Source organism: Lolium perenne, chromosome 4 (genome assembly GCF_019359855.2).
Source record: "Lolium perenne isolate Kyuss_39 chromosome 4, Kyuss_2.0, whole genome shotgun sequence".
NCBI lineage: Eukaryota > Viridiplantae > Streptophyta > Magnoliopsida > Poales > Poaceae > Lolium > Lolium perenne.
This window is the reverse complement of record NC_067247.2, coordinates 370,283,529-370,305,921: the sequence shown is the minus strand read 5'-3', so window position 1 is coordinate 370,305,921 and position 22,393 is coordinate 370,283,529. Positions and strand designations below refer to the sequence as shown.

General features: G+C 43.0%; 1 long non-coding RNA gene across 1 annotated transcript; it reads right to left on the bottom strand.

Moving 5' to 3' along the window:
* Positions 1-18,989: 18,989 nt before the first annotated feature.
* Positions 18,990-19,736, bottom strand: LOC139830229 (uncharacterized). Its single transcript, XR_011742230.1, has 3 exons — positions 19,627-19,736; positions 19,416-19,496; positions 18,990-19,288 (listed from the first exon to the last, which is right to left on the bottom strand). It is a non-coding gene; the product is annotated as an uncharacterized lncRNA (long non-coding RNA).
* Between the last annotated feature and the right edge of the window lie 2,657 nt (positions 19,737-22,393).

The following is a 22,393-nucleotide window of genomic DNA, read 5'->3' as shown; positions in this document are numbered from 1 at the left end:
AGAAAAAACGAACTCCAACAGACTAAACAGACATAAATGGGCCTGGCCCATACCCGACCAGGGGTGTGCGGTGGCCGGTAGCCACCGATCTGGTCGGTGTATAGGTTTTGCCCTAGAAGCGAGGCAGGGTGTAAATAAACAACAACTCCAACACTAACCCAGTGCGAGAATGACAAAAGGGACCCATGTACCTGCCGACCCACCTACAGCGTCAAACAGCGCGGAGGCGAAAGCATATGCACGCCACACATGGTCAAGGACGGTGCCAGAACCTGCTTTTCGGGTGTCAGCAACCTTTGCTCCAAGCCAAATCGGGACGTACCAAAACTTTCTGCATGACAGGCGGGACCTGGGAAAGATAGGCTACAGCAGCACAGAAGAAGAACGAAGAGGCTCGGTGACAAAAGAGCTAATTACACCTCTAGTCCTACAACTTGTTCACCATGTGAAGGTTTAGTCCTAGAACTTGCAAAACCTACTGTAGAGTCCTACAACTTGCAAACCATGTGAAGATTTGGTCCTCAATCAACCAGAAACTGACACGTGGCATTGTAGTTTTTGCAGAAAACTCCCTAATATTTTAATTTAGCGAATCTGACCTTGCTGCCGCCTCCTTACATACGGGTCCCACCTGTCAGCGAGCGGCGGATTAAAATAAAATTACTTGCGCGAAGCAGGGTTCGACCTCACGACCTGATACTCAAACTAGCATGTAGCCACTAGAGCAGGCATCAATCTGTGATATTGTTTAGGACGTTTGTTTATTTTATCCTAGACTAGATTACTGGAAAGAAAAATGAGAAGAAACACATAAAATTTTATTTACTAGGAGAGGGTTAGAAGTCGCGAAAGTGCTGACGCAAATCTTTCTGTTTAACTTGAGTAAGTAATTTTCTTATACACACTCTCTTTGGTAAATTTTCTAAAAATATTATAGCAAGAGTTTCAAATATGATTCATCTTTCAGATTCGAAACATCAAGAACAAGATCTTCAACGTATAAATAAGGAAGTAGAGCATATGAGGTTTAGAAAAAAGATTCAAGTATATCTTTAGCATTCTTAAAATAATATCGATTGTGCACAATAGTATATTGTTATCTTTTTCGTAAAAATCCTCCTTGAACCTCTCCGCGCATGGTGTTTATTCAGCAAAGAGTGCTTATGAAGCTCGGTTTTTTCGCAAATTTCATTCCATGAACTTGCCACAGCTGAACCTAAAGTGCAATTATTCCTCCGGTTGCTCTCTTTGAACCATCTTATGGACTTCTGACAAGGTGCTACATTGCTGCTTCTGTGATGATGTGTTAGAATCTGATGTGCACCTATTTCTTGGGTGCCCCTTTACGAAATTGATTTGGTAGCCCCAACCCAGATTGTTCCCATTGCCTTCAACTCAAACTATATTGCCAATTGGTCGGCGCAATGTCTAAAAGAACGCAAGAAGCATCATAAAATCATTAGCTTTCAGCCGTTGTGTATATTATTTTGCATATATTGAAGACTAGAAGCTGACGTGTCCTCGACGACAAGAAATTTTGCTGGATAGGATTGCCCATCTGGCCTAAGATGATCTGCTGGCTGGGTAAGATTTTAGAGGACTAATCTATACCTAATAATAAAGAAAATAAGGTTTCTCCGTTCGTCCGGCGATTTCTTGTTCGTCCGGCGGGTGGTTTTGCCCGTAGATTTCAATTGCTAATCTCCTATCGCCCACCTTGGCACGTACGTAAGCAGAGACCGATCCCAACTAAAACAGCCGAGCTTAGCCAACTATCCGTGAAGCCCAACTCGGCTCGTACATAAGCAGAGATCGATCCACGTACGTCCTCCGCAAAGCCCACCTTGGCACCTACGAGACCGAGCCGAATCAGAACAACTGGACTTGGCCTGCATCATATTTCAATATATATATGTCCTGAGCGGCTCGTCGCATCGATTGAGTAGGTTTCCCTGCCCATGACCTAGCGCGTCGACGATGGAAGATGGACACATCGGAGAAACAAAGGCGGCGACGATGGAAGAGGACACCAGCCGCGTCAGCGCACTCCATGCCGCCGACGCTCCCCTACTCATATACGGCCGCGTTTTCCTTGCCAGAATCGACCGATGCGAGCAGAAGATCTCGGCCGCCGCCGTGACGTACGACACTCTGAAATCTGGACACACGCATATTCATGCAGTACAGCAGTAGACGGGAAAAACATGCACAAGATGATGGAGCGGGTCTGATTCATCCTCCGCGGAGACTTGGAATCGCCTACAAGTGGTCCTCCCATGTGCGGCGGTCGATGCGGAGACCTGGTTAGGGCCTGAGATACTCTGTTCCATCGACAAGGAAAGGTAAGGGACGCTGACGCCGATCAGAAGGCCTCCCGTGCAGCTCGGCCTCCGGGTGCGACATTATCGACGTTGCCCAGACCGGTTCCAAGACAGCCGCCTTCGTGCCCTAATGTCGTCTTACTTCGCCAGCATACCGCCGATCATCACGGTACCGACCCACGAGCGCACGCAGCAGATCGAGATGGAAACTGTGAAGTCCACGATGTACTTTGGTATCAGAGTGGGTAGAGGCCCAGCAAAACTCCTGGCTGCCCAATCCTCTCTCCTTCTAATGCCTTATCCTAGCAAAACTCAGCGCCTAATTCTATTTTGGTAAGATATGCATCATTTTTTTTTTACCCTGCACTACATCAGGTATGCATTCTCACGGTTTGGTTTTAATTATCTCGCACCGGTATATGTTTTGTCAGACATTAAACCTCTATACAACTAGCTCGGTCCTCTATGATTTAAGACGTATGATACATGTCCTAACGGAAAAACATATGGTAATGAATCCTCCATATCCCAAAAAAATATCTCAGATTTATCTTTCGTTTTTTGCAAAAATCTCAGATTTATTTAAATTCAGATGTATATAGACATTGGCATTGTCTAAGACTAAAGTTACACTGAGCGATCATGTATGGTTACATGGCTAGGTTCATGTTATCTAAATTCGGATGTATTTAGACATTAGCATTGTCTAAGACTAAAGTTACTCCGAGCGATCATGTATGGTTAGATGGGTTCAGGTGGATAAATTACAATGTATTTAGACATTGGCATTGTCTAAGAATAAAGTTACACCCAGCATCATGGATGATTAGATGGGTTCAGGTGGATAGTGTTTTTTTTTCTTTTTTGCGTAGAAGGTGGATAGTGTTAGCAGTACGGATATGAGGATTTTTTTTCGTTAGGCCAGACCGGTTAAAGGAATATGGCAAAGATCTTTTTAGTATTCATGTTGGTTAAGGAGGAAGTACGTGACGGCCTCATGGGTAACCTAACCTCCGAGCGTGGTAAACCTGATTGGTTTCTATACGCAAAAAGTTATCTCTTATCTCCCGGTGCAACGTACGGGCAAGTTTCCTAGTAACTGCCTATTATTTTTGTTTTGTTTTTCTCTTTGTTTCTCCCAGGCTGCTTAAGCCTCTGTACAGTTATACCCCATCTATAGTACAATACATCACTGTATTTCGATGGTAACAAATAATAGTTGACAATCTCTTTCACATATTTCTTTTTTCTCTTACTACTATGAGATTACGCCACGTTTGTGGTGATGAGAGATGAACATTTTTATTAAAGTATTACCTTTGTAAGTTACTCAACGAAAAATCAAAAAAAAAAATGCAGGGAAAAAATCAGCTAATTTTTTATGTGAATTGTTTTAGGTATATAATAACCCTACTGTAGTTGATTGATATATTTGAGTAGTACAAATGGTGCATGAGATAAATGAGACGTTGAAAGAGCAACTTACAAAGAGAGTACAAATCATGTCATAATAATCATTATGGGTGTTATCGGTAGTTGATTTTACACAATCATAATACGTATAGTTAAACTATTTTATAAATCTATCCTCACGCAACGCGGGGTATCATCTAGTTCCTTTAATATGAGAATCCGCATACCTACAAAATTGGGAACCTTAACTTAAAAAAATGATTTTCATGGATAAATCAGTGTTGAAAACACTCATCTCCATCAAAATACATGACTTATCTTTCGTACGTAGTTAGTAGAACAAAAGATTTGAACATCATTTCAAAATTGAGATTTTACTAAATTTAACCTACACATATTGACTATAGTTTTTCAAAAATATGGTCGTTAAACTTTGTGCGCCAAGTAAAAGTTTTCAGTAATACTAATGCACGAATAAACTATATTTTCATTTTTTTTCCGGCAGTCTCGGATGGTATAGATTAAATATATTTGCTTCGTCAGTTAGATCACTAGTCGTTCCTTGGTGTAGTGGCTACAACTGTTTACTTCCGACTGCAGGTCGTCAGATCTAGTCTTGCTGCTCGCGAAATATTTTGTTTTGTTCCGTCGCTCACTGACAGGTAGTACCCGTATGTAAGGAGGCAGCAGCAAGGTCAGATTTGCTAAATTAAAATATTAGGGAGTTTTCTGCAAAAACTACGATGCCACATGTCAGTTTCTGGTTGATTGAGGACCAAATCTTCACATGTTTTGCAAGTTGTAGGATCCTATAGTAGATTTTGCAAGTTCTAGGACCAAACCTTCACATGGTGGACAAGTTGTAGGACTAGATGTGTAATTAGCTCGTGACAAAACGTTTGGGAAAATGCGTGCCTAGCACGAGACCTCGACGCTAAAATTCTTGCGACGCACGGCCTGTAACCACGCAGGGTTTTTTTTTTTTGAGATGATACAAGACGTGCCACAGGTAGTTAATCTGAGAATGACAACCTGGGACACCACTGGCTAGGCCCACAGGCAGAGTTTGCGCAGATACAAGACGTGCCAACTCCCAACGAATCTCAAGTCAGTGTCCAACTTGCAACGAACCAGAAACAGACAGCTGTCATTCACATAATGGATTGGTCAAAACTGAACGAAATGAAGTCGTGGATAGGCTAGAAAGGCCCGGGTAGGGGATCCTCTTAACCTTTCTAAGACTAGTCATAGTGGGAAGTAACATAGAGTAGTAACATGCACATGTTACTACTATATGTTACTACCTTCATAGTGGTTAGTAACATCAAAGTAGTATCATATATGTCTTTATTAATTAGCTTATAGACTCATTGTATCTTGAGAAGTGTGATGTTACAGTAACTAGCTATGTTACTCCATCCTCCTCTCTCCTCATTAACTCACTGCCACATAAGCAAATTTGCTGAGTTGGACACTTAGTTACTAGTGAAGTTACTCCCACTATGAGTAGTCTAAATGTAGCCATGGCTGCATATAATTAGCCTTTCACATTTTTTTTTTGAATGCTAGCAAGAGAACTGCTAAATTCATTGAATAGGTAGAAATTGGTCCAGTTTATGAGGGAAACCGGACCCGAAAACCATACAGATGAACACCTTACAGTTTACAACGCAACACCATAACACACGAAACAACCACCCGCCTTGTCTAACCCAGTCAAGAGGAGAGAGGTCAGAACACATAGCCACATACCGCTTCACAACCGAAGCAAGACAACTCGCAAACACAACTCACGCTCGAAGATGGCACGTGCCAACGTACGATCCACCCTTGAATGCCAAGAAGATAGTGGCGGTATGGACTGCATGGGCCCGACCAGACCCGAGGAGAGCGCCGTTGAAAGATGCCGCTTCCATGTACATCGCGCCCTAGAGGCCCATGGTCCAGGAAAATGCCTCCAAGGAGGGAACGACACAATAGCGCCGCCAATGCCTGAACCAGCGAGCTGGGTCTGGGGTTTCACCCGTCGCACAGGAGGAGGCATGGAGAAAGAGGCATAGACAACTCCTTCAAGAAGGTGACGGCGCCCACAGGCATCGCCGTCGTCCGCAACCGCATAGGGATTTCTCCCAGCCCTCACAACAGCCCCGCTGTCCACAAAGAGCAGGCCATCCTGGACTAAAGGCTGGAAACACCACCGATGAGAGGCCAACAAAAGTCGCCGGTGAGGGGGTCGATGACCACCTCAGGCCTCATCCATGCCAGCCCAACCACGTTGCAGCTCCGTCATCCCGTCCCCGTGTTGGCGGAAGGATTCAACGCCCATCAACGGCGCCATTCATCTCCCGTCAACCGCCACCACCTCAACCTAGCCTGAAGCTGCAGCAGTCCACTGGACCCGCCTCCGACCACCACTTTCGGGCCGACGGTGCCATTCATCTCCAGCACACACTAGAGGATTGATACGTCTCAAACGTATCTATAATTTCTTATGTTCCATGCTACTTTTATGATGATACTCACATGTTTTATACACATTATATGTCATTATTATGCATTTTCCGGCACTAACCTATTAACGAGATGCCGAAGAGCCAGTTGCTGTTTTCTGCTGTTTTTGGTTTCAGAAATCCTAGTAAGGAAATATTCTCGGAATTGGACGAAATCAACGCCCAGGGGCCTATTTTCCACGAAGCTTCCAGAAGACCGAAGATGATATGAAGTGGGGCCACGAGGCGGCTAGATGCTAGGGCGGCGCGGCCTGGCCCTTGGCCGCGCCGACCTAGTGTGTGGGCCCCTCGTGTGGCCCCCGACTCTGCCCTTCCGCCTACTTAAAGCCTTCGTCGCGAAACCCCCAGTACCGAGAGCCACGATACGGAAAACCTTACTGAGACGCCGCCGCCGCCAATCCCATCTCGGGGGATTCAGGAGATCGCCTCCGGCACCCTGCCGGAGAGGGGAATCATCTCCCGGAGGACTCTACACCGCCATGGTCGCCTCCGGATTGATGTGTGAGTAGTTCACCCCTGGACTATGGGTCCATAGCAGTAGCTAGATGGTTGTCTTCTCCTCATTGTGCTATCATTGTCTGATCTTGTGAGCTGCCTATCATGATCAAGATCATCTATCTGTAAAGCTACATGTGCGTTTGTTGGGATCCGATGGATAGAGAATACTATGTTATGTTGATTATCAATCTATTACCTATGTGCTGTTTATGATCTTGCATGCTCTCCGCTATTAGTAGAGGCTCTGGCCAAGTTTTTACTCTTAACTCCAAGAGGGAGTATTTATGCTCGATAGTGGGTTCATGCCTCCATTAAATCTGGGACAGTGACAGAAAGTTCTAAGGTTGTGGATGTGCTGTTGCCACTAGGGATAAAACATTGATGCTATGTCCGAGGATGTAGTTATTGATTACATTACGCACCATACTTAATGCAATTGTCTGTTGTTTGCAACTTAATACTGGAAGGGGTTCGGATGATAACCTGAAAGTGGACTTTTTAGGCATAGATGCATGCTGGATAGCGGTCTATGTACTTTGTCGTAATTCCCAATTAAATCTCACAATACTCATCATGTCATGTATGTGCATTGTCATGCCCTCTCTATTTGTCAATTGCCCAATGATGTCTACTTCCCCCTCCTTTTCCTGTAGACAGTGTTGGGCCTCCAAGAGCAGAGGTTTGTAGAACAGCAGCAAGTTTTCCCTTAAGTGGATCACCCAAGGTTTATCGAACTCATGGAGGAAGAGGTCAAAGATATCCCTCTCATGCAACCCTGCAACCACAAAGCAAGAAGTCTCTTGTGTCCCCAACACACCTAATAGGTGCACTAGTTCGGCGAAGAGATAGTGAAATACAGGTGGTATGAATATATATGAGCAGTAGCAACGGTGCCAGAAAATAGCTTGCTGGCGTGTAGTTGATGGTGGTAGTATTGCAGCAGTAGTAACACAAAGAAACAAGAAACAAGCGATAGTAACGCAGTAGTATTTAGGAACAAGGCCTAGGGATTAGACTTTCACTAGTGGACACTCTCAACATTGATCACATAACAGAATAGATAAATGCATACTCTACACTCTTGTTGGATGATGAACACATTGCGTAGGATTACACGAACCCTCAATGCCGGAGTTAACAAGCTCCACAATAATGCTCATATTTTAGTAACCTTATAGTGTAAGATAGATCAACAGACTAAACCAAGTACTAACATAGCATGCACACTGTCACCTTCATGCATATGTAGGAGGAATAGATCACATCAATATTATCATAGCAATAGTTAACTTCGCAATCTACAAGAGATCATGATCATAGCATAAACCAAGTACTAACACGGTGCACACAATGTCACCTTTACACACGTGCAGGAGGAATATAACTACTTTAATAACATTGCTAGAGTAGCACATAGATGAATAGTGATACAAAACTCATATGAATCTCAATCATGTAAAGCAGCTCATGAGATTATTGTATTGAGGTACATGGGAGAGAGATGAACCGCATAGCTACCGGTACAGCCCCGAGCCTCGATGGAGAACTACTCCCTCCTCATGGGAGCAGCAGCGGTGATGAAGATGGCGATGGAGATGGCAGCGGTGTCGATGGAGAAGCCTTCCGGGGGCACTTCCCCGCTCCGGCAGGGTGCCGGAACAGAGACTCCTGTCCCCCAGATCTTGGCTTCGCGATGGCGGCGGCTCTGGAAGGTTTCTGTGGTTTTCGTCGAACGCCTCAGGGTTTTCGCGACGGAGGCTTTAAATAGGCGAAGAGGCGGCGCAGGAGGGCTGAAGGGGTGCCCACACCATATGGCGGCGCGGCCAGGGCCTGGGCCGCGCCGGCCTATGGTCTGGGGGCCCAGTGCCCCCCCTCTGGTCCTTCTCGTGTGTTCTGGATGCTTCCGGTGAAAATAGGAACCTGGGCGTTGATTTCGTTCGATTCCGAGAATATTTCGTTACTAGGATTTCTGAAACCAAAAACAGCAGAAAACAGGAACTGGCACTTCGGCATCTTGTTAATAGGTTAGTTCCAGAAAATGCACGAATATGACATAAAGTGTGCATAAAACATGTAGATAACATCAATAATGTGGCATGGAACATAAGAAATTATCGATACGTCGGAGACGTATCAGCATCCCCAAGCTTAGTTCTGCTCGTCCCGAGCAGGTAAAACGATAACACAGATAATTTCTGAAGTGACATGCCATCATAATCTTGATCATACTATTTGTAAAGCATATGTAGTGAATGCAGCGATCAAAACAATGTATATGACATGAGTAAACAAGTGAATCATATAGCAAAGACTTTTCATAAATAGTACTTCAAGACAAGCATCAATAAGTCTTGCATAAGAGTTAACTCATAAAGCAATAATTCAAAGTAAAGGCATTGAAGCAACACAAAGGAAGATTAAGTTTCAGCGGTTGCATTCAACTTATAACATGTATATCTCATGGATAGTTGTCAATGCAAAGCAATATAACAAATGCAATAAGAAAGTATGTAAGAATCAATGCACAGTTCACACAAATGTTTGCTTCTTGAGGTGGAGAGAAATAGGTGAACTGACTCAACAATGAAAGTAAAAGAATGGTCCTCCATAGAGGAAAAGCATCGATTGCTATATTTGTGCTAGAGCTTTGATTTTGAAAACATGAAACAATTTTGTCAACGGTAGTAATAAAGCATATGTATCATGTAAATTATATCTTACAAGTTGCAAGCCTCATGCATAGTATACTAATAGTGCCCGCACCTTGTCCTAATTAGCTTGGACTACCGGATCATCACAATGCACATGTTTCAACCAAGTGTCACAAAGGGGTACCTCTATGCCGCCTGTACAAAGGTCTAAGGAGAAAAGCTCGCATTGGATTTCTCGCTATTGATTATTCTCAACTTAGATATCCATACCGGGACAACATAGACAACAGATAATGGACTCCTCTTTTATGCATAAGCATGTAACAACAATTAATAATTTTCTCATATGAGATTGAGGATATTTGTTCAAAACTGAAACTTCCACCATGGATCATGGCTTTAGTTAGCGGCCCAATGTTCTTCTCTAACAATATGCATGCTTAACCATAAGGTGGTAGATCGCTCTTACTTCAGACAAGATGAACATGCATAGCAACTCACATGAAATTCAACAAAGAGTAGTTGATGGCGTCCCCAGTGAACATGGTTATCGCACAACAAGCAACTTAATAAGAGATAAAGTGCATAATTACATATTCAATACCACAGTAGTTTTTAAGCTATTTGTCCCATGAGCTATATATTGCAAAGGTGAATGATGGAATTTTAAAGGTAGCACTCAAGCAATTTACTTTGGAATGGCGGAAAATACCATGTAGTAGGTAGGTATGGTGGACACAAATGGCATAGTGGTTGGCTCAAGTATTTTGGATGCATGAGAAGTATTCCCTCTCGATACAAGGTTTAGGCTAGCATGGCTTATTTGAAACAAACACAAGGATGAACCGGTGCAGCAAAACTCACATAAAAGACATATTGTAAACATTATAAGACTCTACACCGTCTTCCTTGTTGTTCAAACTCAATACTAGAAATTATCTAGACCTTAGAGAAACCAAATATGCAAACCAAATTTTAGCATGCTCTATGTATTTCTTCATTAATGGGTGCAAACAATATGATGCAAGAGCTTAAACATGAGCACAACAATTGCCAAGTATCACATTACCCAAGACATTAATAGCAATTACTACATGTATCATTTTCAATTCCAACCATATAACAATTTAACGAAGAAGAAACTTCGCCATGAATACTATGAGTAGAGCCTAGGAACATACTTGTCCATATGCTACAGCGGAGCGTGTCTCTCTCCCATAAAGTGAATGCTAGGATCCATTTTATTCAAACAAAACAAAAAACGAAAACAAACCGACGCTCCAAGCAAAGCACATAAGATGTGATGGAATAAAAATATAGTTTCAGGGGAGGAACCTGATAATGTTGTCGATGAAGAAGGGGATGCCTTGGGCATCCCCAAGCTTAGACGCTTGAGTCTTCTTGATATATGCAGGGGTGAACCACCGGGGCATCCCCAAGCTTAGACTTTTCACTCTTCTTGATCATAGTATATCATCCTCCTCTCTTGACCCTTGAAAACTTCCTTCACACCAAACTCGAAACAAACTCATTAGAGGGTTAGTGCATAATCAAAAACTCACATGTTCAGAGGTGACACAATCATTCTTAACACTTCTGGACATTGCCCAAAGCTACTGGAAGGTAATGGAACAAAGAAATCCACCCAACACAGCGAAAGAAGCAATGCGAAATAAAAGGCAGAATCTGTCAAAACAGAACAGTCCGTAAAGACGAATTTTAAAATGGCACCAGACTTGCTCAGATTTAAAATGCTCAAATTGAATGAAAGTTGCGTACATATCTGAGGATCACTCACGTAAATTGGCATAATTTTCTGAGTTACCTACAGAGAATTAGGCCCAGATTCGTGACAGCAAGAAAACAGTTTCTCACGCAGAATCCAAATCTAGTATTGACTTTACTATCAAAGACTTTACTTGGCACAACAAAACACAAAACTAAGATAAGGAGAGGTTGCTACAGTAGTAAACAACTTCCAAGACACAAATATAAAACAAAGTACTGTAGCAAAATAACACATGGGTTATCTCCCAAGAAGTTCTTTCTTTATAGCCATTAAGATGGGCTCAGCAGTTTTAATGATGCACTCATAAGAAATAGTAGTTGAAGCGAAAGAGAGCATCCAGAGGCAAATTCAAAACACATTTAAGTCTAACATGCTTCCTATGCATAAGAATCTTGTAAATAAACAAGTTCATGAAGAGCAAAGTAACAAGCATAGGAAGATAAAACAAGTATAGCTTGAAAAATTTCAGCACATAGAGAGGCATTTTAGTAACATGAAAATTTCTACAACCATATTTTCCTCTCTCATAATAACTTTCAGTAGTGTCATGAGCAAACTCAACAATATAACTATCACATAAAGCATTCTTATCATGAGTCTCATGCATAAAATTATTACTACCCACATAAGCATAATTAATTTTATTAGTTGTAGTGGGAGCAAATTCAACAAAGTAGCTATCATTATTATTATCATCATGTGTAGGAGGCATAGTATTATCATCATAAAAATTACTCTCCATAGTAGGCGGCACTAAAAGACCAATATCATTATAATCATCATAAATAGGAGGTAAAGTATCATCAATGTAAATTTTCTCCTCAATGCTTGGGGGACTAAAAAGATCATGAAAACCAGCTTCCCCAAGCTTAGAACTTTCTATATTATTAGCAACAATGGTGTTCAAAGTGTTCATATTAATATGTTCCATGGGTTTTTTAATTTTCTGATCAAACCATCCATGTCTTAAATCAGGAAATAGAGTAAAAAGCTCATTGTTGTCCATTATGCCAAACTAGTGTAAACAAGAAACAAAAAGATGCAATTGCAGGATCTAAAGGAAATAGCTTCGAGTACTTACAACGGCGAAAATAGCTTAGTAGCCGAGATTCGGAGTGTGAGTACCTTTTACCTTTCCTCCCCGACAACGGCGCCAGAAAATACTTGATGCTGTCCAGGACTGGCGCGTAGTTGGCGTGGGAGGTTTAATGGCGGTTGACGGGCTTGGTGGAGTGTCTTGATTCGTCCCCGGCAACGGCGCCAGAAAATAGCTTGATGTCTACTTCCCCCTCCTTTTCCTGTAGACAGTGTTGGGCCTCCAAGAGCAGAGGTTTGTAGAACAGCAGCAAGTTTTCCCTTAAGTGGATCACTGATGCGTGTGGTTGGCACGTCCGTTGGGAACCCCAAGAGGAAGGTGTGATGCGCACAGCGGCAAGTTTCCCTCAGTAAGAAACCAAGGTTTAATCGGACCAGTAGGAGTCAAGAAGCACGTTGAAGGTTGATGGCGGCGGGATGTAGTGCGGCGCAACACCAGGGATTCCGGCGCCAACGTGGAACCTGCACAACACAACCAAAGTACTTTGCCCCAACGAAACAGTGAGGTTGTCAATCTCACCGGCTTGTTGTAACAAAGGGTTAACCGTATTGTGTGGAAGATGATTGTTTGCAGAAAACAGTAGAACAAGTATTGCAGTAGATTGTATTTCAGTAAAGAGAATTGGACCGGGGTCCACAGTTCACTAGAGGTGTCTCTCCCATAAGACGAACAGCATGTTGGGTGAACAAATTACAGTTGGGCAATTGACAAATAAAGAGAGCATGACCATGCACATACATATCATGATGAGTATAGTGAGATTTAATTGGGCATTACGACAAAGTACATAGACCGCCATCCAACTGCATCTATGCCTAAAAAGTCCACCTTCAGGTTATCATCCGAACCCTCCGTATTAAGTTGCAAAGCAACAGACAATTGCATTAAGTATGGTGCGTAATGTAATCAACAACTACATCCTTAGACATAGCATCAATGTTTTATCCCTAGTGGCAACAGCACAACACAACCTTAGAACTTTCTGTCACTGTCCCAGGTGTCAATGCAGGCATGAACCCACTATCAAGCATAAATACTCCCTCTTGGAGTTACAAGCATCTACTTGGCCAGAGCATCTACTAGTAACGGAAAGCATGCAAGATCATAAACAACACGTAGATATAACTTTGATAATCAACATAACAAGTATTCTCTATTCATCGGATCCCAACAAACGCAACATATAGAATTGCAGATAGATGATCTTGATCATGTTAGGCAGCTCACAAGATCCGACAATGATAGCACAATGGGGAGAAGACAACCATCCAGCTACTGCTATGGACCCATAGTCCAGGGGTAGACTACTCACACATCACACCGGAGGCGACCATGGCGGCGTAGAGTCCTCCGGGAGATGATTCCCCTCTCCGGCAGGGTGCCGGAGGCGATCTCCTGGATCCCCGAGATGGGATCGGCGTTGGCGGCGTCTCTGGAAGGTTTTCCGTATCGTGGCTCTCGGTACTGGGGGTTTCGTCACGGAGGCTATTTGTAGGCGGAAGGGCAGGTCAAGAGGCGGCACGGGGGCCCCACACCATAGGGCCGCGCGGCCAACGGGGGGGGCCGCGCCGCCCTAGGGTTTGGCTCCCTCGTGGCCCCTCTTCGTCTCTCCTTCGGACTTCTGGAAGCTTCGTGGAAAAATAGGCCCCTGGGCTTTGATTTCGTCCAATTCCGAGAATATTTCCTTACTAGGATTTCTGAAACCAAAAAACAGCAGAAAACAGCAACTGGCACTTCGGCATCTTGTTAATAGGTTAGTTCCAGAAAATGCACGAATATGACATAAAGTGTGCATAAAACATGTAGATAACATCAATAATGTGGCATGGAACATAAGAAATTATCGATACGTCGGAGACGTATCAGCATCCCCAAGCTTAGTTCTGCTCGTCCCGAGGTAAAACGATAAACACGTATAATTTCTGGAGTGACATGCCATCATAATCTTGATCATACTATTTGTAAAGCATATGTAGTGAATGCAGCGATCAAAACAATGTATATGACATGAGTAAACAAGTGAATCATAAAGCAAAGACTTTTCATGAATAGCACTTCAAGACAAGAATCAATTAGTCTTGCATAAGAGTTAACTCATAAAGCAATAATTCAAAGTAAAAGCATTGAAGCAACACAAAAGAAGATTAAGTTTCAGCGGTTGCTTTCAACTTGTAACATGTATATCTCATGGATATTGTCAACATAGAGTAATATAATAAGTGCAATAAGCAAGTATGTAGGAATCAATGCACAGTTCACACAAGTGTTTGCTTCTTGAGGTGGAGAGAAATAGGTGAACTGACTCAACATTGAAAGTAAAAGAATGGTCCTCCATAGAGGAAAAGCATCGATTGCTATATTTGTGCTAGAGCTTTGATTTTGAAAACATGAAACAATTTTGTCAACGGTAGTAATAAAGCATATGCATCATGTAAATTATATCTTATAAGTTGCAAGTCTCATGCATAGTGTACTAATAGTGCTCGCACCTTGTCCTAATTAGCTTGGACTACCGGATCATCACAATGCATTGTTTTTACCAAGTGTCACAAAGGGGTACCTCTATGCCGCCTGTACAAAGGTCTAAGGAGAAAGCTCGCATTGGATTTCTCGCTATTGATTATTCTCAACTTAGACATCCATACCGGGACAGCATAGACAACAGATAATGGACTCCTCTTTTATGCATAAGCATGTAACAACAATTAATAATTTTCTCATTTGAGATTTGAGGATTGTTGTCCAAAACTGAAACTTCCACCATGGATCATGGCTTTAGTTAGCGGCCCAATGTTCTTCTCTAACATATGCATGCTTAACCATAAGGTGGTAGATCTCTCTTACTTCAGACAAGACGAACATGCATAGCAACTCACATGAAATTCAACAATGAAAAGTTGATGGCGTCCCCAGTAAACATGGTTATCGCACAACAAGCAACTTAATAAGAGATAAAGTGCATAATTACATATTCAATACCACAATAGTTTTTAAGCTATTTGTCCCATGAGCTATATATTGCAAAGGTGAATGATGGAATTTTAAAGGTAGCACTCAAGCAATTTACTTTGGAATGGCGGAAAATACCATGTAGTAGGTAGGTATGGTGGACACAAATGGCATAGTAGTTGGCTCAAGTATTTTGGATGCATGAGAAGTATTCCCTCTCGATACAAGGTTTAGGCTAGCAAGGCTATTTGAAACAAACACAAGGATGAACCGGTGCAGCAAAACTCACATAAAAGACATATTGAAAATATTATAAGATTCTACACCGTCTTCCTTGTTGTTCAAACTCAATACTAGAAATTATCTAGACCTTAGAGAAACCAAATATGCAAACCAAATTTTAGCATGCTCTATGTATTTCTTCATTAATGGGTGCAAAGCATATGATGCAAGAGCTTAATCATGAGCACAACAATTGCCAAGTATCACATTACCCAAAACATTTATAGCAATTACTACATGTATCATTTTCCAATTCCAACCATATAACAATTTAACGAAGGAGAAACTTCGCCATGAATACTATGAGTAGAAACCAAGGACATACTTGTCCATATGCTACAGCGGAGCATGTCTCTCTCCCATAAAGTGAATGCTAGGATCCATTTTATTCAAACAAAACAAAAAACAAAAACAAACCGACGCTCCAAGAAAAAGCACATAAGATGTGATGGAATAAAAATATAGTTTCAGGGGAGGAACCTGATAATGTTGTCGATGAAGAAGGGGATGCCTTGGGCATCCCCAAGCTTAGACGCTTGAGTCTTCTTGATATATGCAGGGGTGAACCACCGGGGCATCCCCAAGCTTAGAGCTTTCACTCTCCTTGATCATGTTGCATCATACTCCTCTCTTGATCCTTGAAACTTCCTCCACACCAAACTCGAAACAACTCATTAGAGGGTTAGTGCACAATATAAATTGACATATTCAGAGGTGACACAATCATTCTTAACACTTCTGGACATTGCATAATGCTACTGGACATTAGTGGATCAAAGAAATTCATCCAACATAGCAAAAGAGGCAATGCGAAATAAAAGGCAGAATCTGTCAAAACAGAACAGTTCATATTGACGAATTTTAAAATGGCACCAGACTTGCTCAAATGAAAATTCTCAAATTGAATGAAAGTTGCGTACATATCTGAGGATCATGCACGTAAATTGGCTTAATTTTCTGAGCTACCTACAGGGAGGTAGACCCAGATTCGTGACAGCAAAGAAATCTGGAACTGTGCAGTAATCCAAATCTAGTACTTACTTTTCTATCAACGGCTTAACTTGGCACAACAAAACACAAAACTAAGATAAGGAGAGGTTGCTACAGTAATAAACAACTTCCAAGACACAAAATAAAAACAAAGTACTGTAGGTAAAAACATGGGTTGTCTCCCATAAGCGCTTTTCTTTAACGCCTTTCAGCTAGGCGCAGAAAGTGTGTATCAAGTATTATCAAGAGACGAAGTGTCAACATCATAATTTGTTCTCATAATAGAATCAAAAGGGTACTTCATTCTCTTTCTAGGGAAGTGTTCCATACCTTTCTTGAGAGAAAATTGATATTTTATATTACCTTCCTTCATATCAATGATAGCACCAACAGTTCGAAGAAAAGGTCTTCCCAATATAATGGGACAAGATGCATTGCATTCAATATCCAAGACAACAAAATCAACGGGGACAAGGTTATTGTTAACGGTAATGCGAACATTATCAACTTTCCCCAAAGGTTTCTTTGTAGAATGATCAGCAAGATTAACATCCAAATAACAATTTTTCAGCGGTGGCAAGTCAAGCATATTATAAATTTTCTTAGGCATAACAGAAATACTTGCACCAAGATCACATAAAGCATTACAATCAAAATCTTTAACCTTCATCTTAATGATAGGCTCCCAACCATCCTCTAGCTTTTTAGGAATAGAGGCTTTACGCTCTAGTTTCTCTTCTCTAGCTTTTATGAGAGCATTTGTAATATGATGTGTGAAAGCCAAATTTATAGCACTAGCATTAGGACTTTTAGCAAGTTTTTGCAAGAACTTTATAACTTCAGAGATGTGGCAATCATCAAAATTCAAACCATTATAATCTAAAGCAATGGGATCATCATCCCAATGTTGGAAAAAATTTCAGCAGCTTTATCACAGGCAGTTTCAGCAGTTTTAGCAGTTTCAGGCAGTTTTTCGCGCTTTGCATTAGAAGTGGAAACATTGCTAACACCAATTCTTTTATTAGTATTAGTAGGAGGTGCAGCAACATGTGTAGCATTAGCATTACTAGTGGTGGTAATAGTCCAAACTTTAGCTACATTCTTCTCTTTAGCTAGTTTTTCATTTTCTTCTCTATCACTACAAGAAAAGTTCTGATAGACAACGTCTCAAAATCGTCCGCTAAGGGGTATTTTTCGTCGCCCATGGGCCTAACCCGACGATATGGGTTCTGTTGTGGAAACTGCGTCAGGCAAAGTCCTACGACGATTTTTTCGGTCCGTCGCGCTTGGGCGCCCTTCCGCCACGGAAAATCGGACCGTTGCGCAAGTGTTTCCGGGAGCCCGTTGACTGCTGACGTCATGCAAACTGACACGTGGCAGACGCCGTTAACTGGCAGTTAACGGCGTTAACCGGCTGAAACCCCGTGGTAGATGGTAGGCCCACACGAGGCCTGCCACGTCTTAAGCGGGCCGGGCCAGCTGACATAGTTTGACCGGTCAACTATATAGCTGGGCTGGCCCATTAGTTACGTGGGCCGGGCCTAACCTCTAAGGTTGATCGGTCAAAACTTAAATGGGCCGGCCCATTTAACATGTGGGGTCCACCTTACAGCTCTTCGGGCCGGCCCAAGAAGCAAGTGGGCCGGGCCGAAACACAGGTGGGTCCCACTTTCCTGTTAAAGGGCCGGCCCATTTAGTGTGTGGGGTCCACCGTGTAGCAAGTGGGCCGGCCCAAAAACACAGGTGGGTCCCACTTTCCAGTTAAAGGGTCGGCCCATTTAGTATGTGGGGTCCACCATATAGCAAGTGGGCCGGCCCAACAAGATAGTGGGCCGGGCCAAAAACACAGGTGGGTCCCACTTTCCTGTTAAAGGGCCGGCCCATTTGGTGTGTGGGGTCCACCATATAGCAAGTGGGCCGGCCCAACAAGATAGTGGGCCGGCCAAAAGCACAGTGGGTCCCACCTTCCGGTTAAAAGGCCGGCCCATTTAGTATGTGGGGTCCACCATATAGCAAGTGGGCCTGCCCAACAAGATAGTGGGCCGGGCCAAAAACCCATGTGGGTCCCACCTTCATGTTAAAGGGCCGGCCCATTTAGTATGTGGGGTCCACCATATAGCAAGTGGGCCGGCCCAACAAGATAGTGGGCCGGGCCAAAAGCATGTGGGTCCCACCTTCCTGTTAAAGGGCCGGCCCATTTACCATGTGGGACCACCATATACCAAATGGGCTGGCCCAACAAGATAGTGGGCCGGCCCAATAAGCATGTGGATCCCACTATCGTGTAACCGGGCCGGCCTACTAAAGAAGTGGGCCGGCCCAAAATGAAAGTGGGTCCCACACTACTGTAAGTGGGCCGGCCCAATCTGTTGTAGTGCCCTACTTGTTTGACTAGTCAACATGCATTAAATTTCATGAGCCTAAAATCTGATATCAATGATACACACAATTACATACACAAATAAAAAAAGTAGGAAAATTACAAGGCAATTCATGTGCCCAAATAAAAAAATTACATAGAATCATTGAGGACTTCTATTAGCATCATCAATAACACGTTGACATTTGGCAATCGCCTTGATTGAATCTTGTGTACTCTTTGTCAACATATCAGCTACAGATCTTAAAGCAGCAATACCATGTCTTTTATAAAGTACAGCCTTGAGATATTTACTGTTTGATGAAAGCAATGGTCTAGGTTGACGGCTATGAGAAGATGCATCAGAAGAAATATCAGAAGTTTTTGTGGGCCTCACTTCTAATGAAGATTGCTTCATCAAAACTGCATTCTGATAATAATGCAAAAAGAGTTAAACGATGAACTATGCAAACATTTATTATGCAATGTAGATATAAGATAATAACAAGTTGCATAAATAAGACAATGTATGGAACTTGTACTAAGCACAAACTTACATCATAATGTTGCACAGGGTCGCTACAGATCCTTTTTTGGCGACTATCTTCTAATGATGACTGCTTCATTAAAACTGCATTCTGGTAACATTGCAAACATAGTTACAACAATTAACTATTCAAACATGTATTACGCAATGTAGAGATCAGATAACAGCATGTAGCAGAAATAAGCACAAGATAAGATAAGATGCATGTACTAAGCACATACTGGCTCGCTGCAGGTCCTTCTCTTGCGTGCACTAGTCGTGGTCAACATGCCTGTCATTTTAGGTTCAGCCATCAAGTGAAATGCTAATCCTCCTGCTCCATTGTCCTTAATCTGTGTTTAGATATCACATTTAAGACCAAGTCACCGGTTTCAAATAACAAAAAACTTGAGCTGCCAAATGAATAAGCCAATATTTACCAGATATCAGATTAAAACCAACTAGATGTTGCTTTGCATGAGATACGAATTTCAGACATTCAGATTTAGAGTAGGGTAATGCCAAGGTTTTCCACATAAAGTAAACTGGCATTAAGAATGACCAAATGTCGTGTTCAAATCACCTTCATAGCTTTCTCCAAGAGAAGCAGATCAAATAGGCTTAAACATAGTAATGCATGAATGGCATTGCTATGGCAGGGTTCCAAGTGTTAATCTCTTGCATAAGGAACAATGCATATAGGTTATAGATAATAACGGAAGTAAACTGCCAAAATTACCAACCAAGAACTCAGATTCCAACCTTCCCTAGCGTCCCCGCTGTTAATGTTGGATGTTCTAATAAGTGGTTCGCATGATCAATCCCTAGGAAAAATAACATTGACAAGTCAGTCTATGATAATACAAAGACCAGACATGCACGCAGCAATAACTATATAAGCTAAAGACGAGGTATAATAGAAAGCAGATTGGAAATGCACATAGCATGATTATAAAAGCAGTGTGAGAATAGCAGACACGAGAAAACAGCTAGCAGCTAGCGGTGAGCTAATGACGTGGTATAAGAACAAGCAGATTGGAAATGCCCATAGCATGACTATAAAAGCAGTGCGACAATAGCATGCAGTACAAAAACAGTTGGCAGCAAATGAATGGGTATAAGGCTATAAATATGTGGATGCACACAGGTGTCAGTAGAATGAACAGGATGGTAGCGACCGGATAATGCTTTTGTACTGTACAATATTTAAACAAACTTCATGCGAAGCAACACATCAAGAAAGTTAACGGCATATGAGATCTGCAAATAACTACACAAAACATGGCTAAAGAAACACCGCGATCTAACGGGCCAGCGTAGTAACCAAGCTGCGGCGGGGTGGACGGGGGCGGAAACTTGCATTCCAGCGGCGGCGAACGCGGGAGACGATGAATCGACCCTGTTTCAGTAGAAGCGGGCGTTAGTGAAGCAGATCTGGTTGGCTGGCAAGGGATTCGGTGAAGTTGATACAGCCGCTGCGCCGAGGTAGTCGGTGGCGAGGTCGGCGGTGAAGCAGATCCGTCGGTGGCGAAGTCGGCGGTGAAGCAGATCCGTCGGTGGCGAGGTCGGCGGTGAAGCAGATCCGTCGGTGACGAGGGCGGCGGGGGAGCGGATCAGGTGGGTGGACAGCCAACACGATCAAGGCTACGCTGTGGAGGAGTATGCCGGCGGCGAAGCAGATCTAGTACTGTAGAGAGTCAGAGCTTTGGCGTGTGAGAGTATTTTTGAGCTAATGGGGCGAATGGTTGGTGGGTGGGTGTGGGCCTGTGGGGAGGGTTCGGGATCTAGGCAAGATATTTCATTGTTACCGAATGAGCCCTCCATGGTCGGTGGGTTGTAGCTTCCGGACCAGGGTTAAAAGGGTAAAACTGGTCACGGGATTTTCGAATGGATGCGGCGGGATGATTTGGCGCGCGGCCGAAATTTTCAGTTTCAAGCTACGAGCGTAACGACAAAAATAATGTTCTTCCCCGTGGAGCTCTCTTTTCTTCCTCTTCTCTTTCTCCCTCGAGTCTTTCCCACTCCCCCGGCTCCTCTCCCCCTTCTCTCCGGCGGCCTCGCCGGCGGAGACGAGGCCGACTTCTCTCTGTATATTGTACACCCTCCGAACTAAATTAATTGATTCAACTTTCCTTAGACGTCTATGTATCTAGAGTAAAAACATGTGTGGATACATCCATATTTAGATAAGCAAAGTTGAGTCAGCTAATTTGGATCCGAGGGAGTTAGTGTTGTTGTAAGCTTAGATCCAGTGTTTCCCATGAGCAGAATGGCGCAATGGAGTCGGGGATCTCGTCATCGGCTTCAGATCTGGCCTGTGGTGAATCTGGCGGATCTTGCCGGCCAAACCCCGATCTGGTGCCATCAATGTGATGGCACTAACGGTGAGGCTTGCTTTGGTCAGTGCTTCAGATCCGCCAATGGGGAAGTCAAGCTGCTAAAGTTCACAAGCTCGGGGCATACGACGGCGTCATCCGTCTTGCCCGTGCACATCTTGGCCTTTCAAATGCCCTTCTCAGAGCCAATATGCCGTTGCTGAGGCCCTTCTTCTCCTTCGTCCTGGCGACTACCGGCGACACCGTCCCAAGTGGTGCGTCCCCGGCGACGGAGTTGCTGGAAAGGATGCGGAGCAGAGATCTGATGTGCGGTCGAGAAGGACTCGATTGATTTTCTTCTATATGTTTTGGGGTCCTTTTTGTAAAGTTGCAGGTTCTATTAGTTATTGTCTAGTACTTTTGGTCCTCTATGTAATTTTTTGGACTAGTTTCCATTGGCACTGATAAACTTGAATTTTGACAAGTTCACAGGGAAAAAAAATCCTTTGCACGTATGGCCTATCATGTATAAACATTCTTGAGATTTAAACTATATGTAATGTGCCATGCATTAACCCTAAACCATATATATGTAACTAACCCTAGCTGATCAAACCCTACTTAATTAAAACAAATAACCCTAAACTATACGCATGCACTTTATGCGCAAAGGCGCGGGTGCCTCTAATAATGT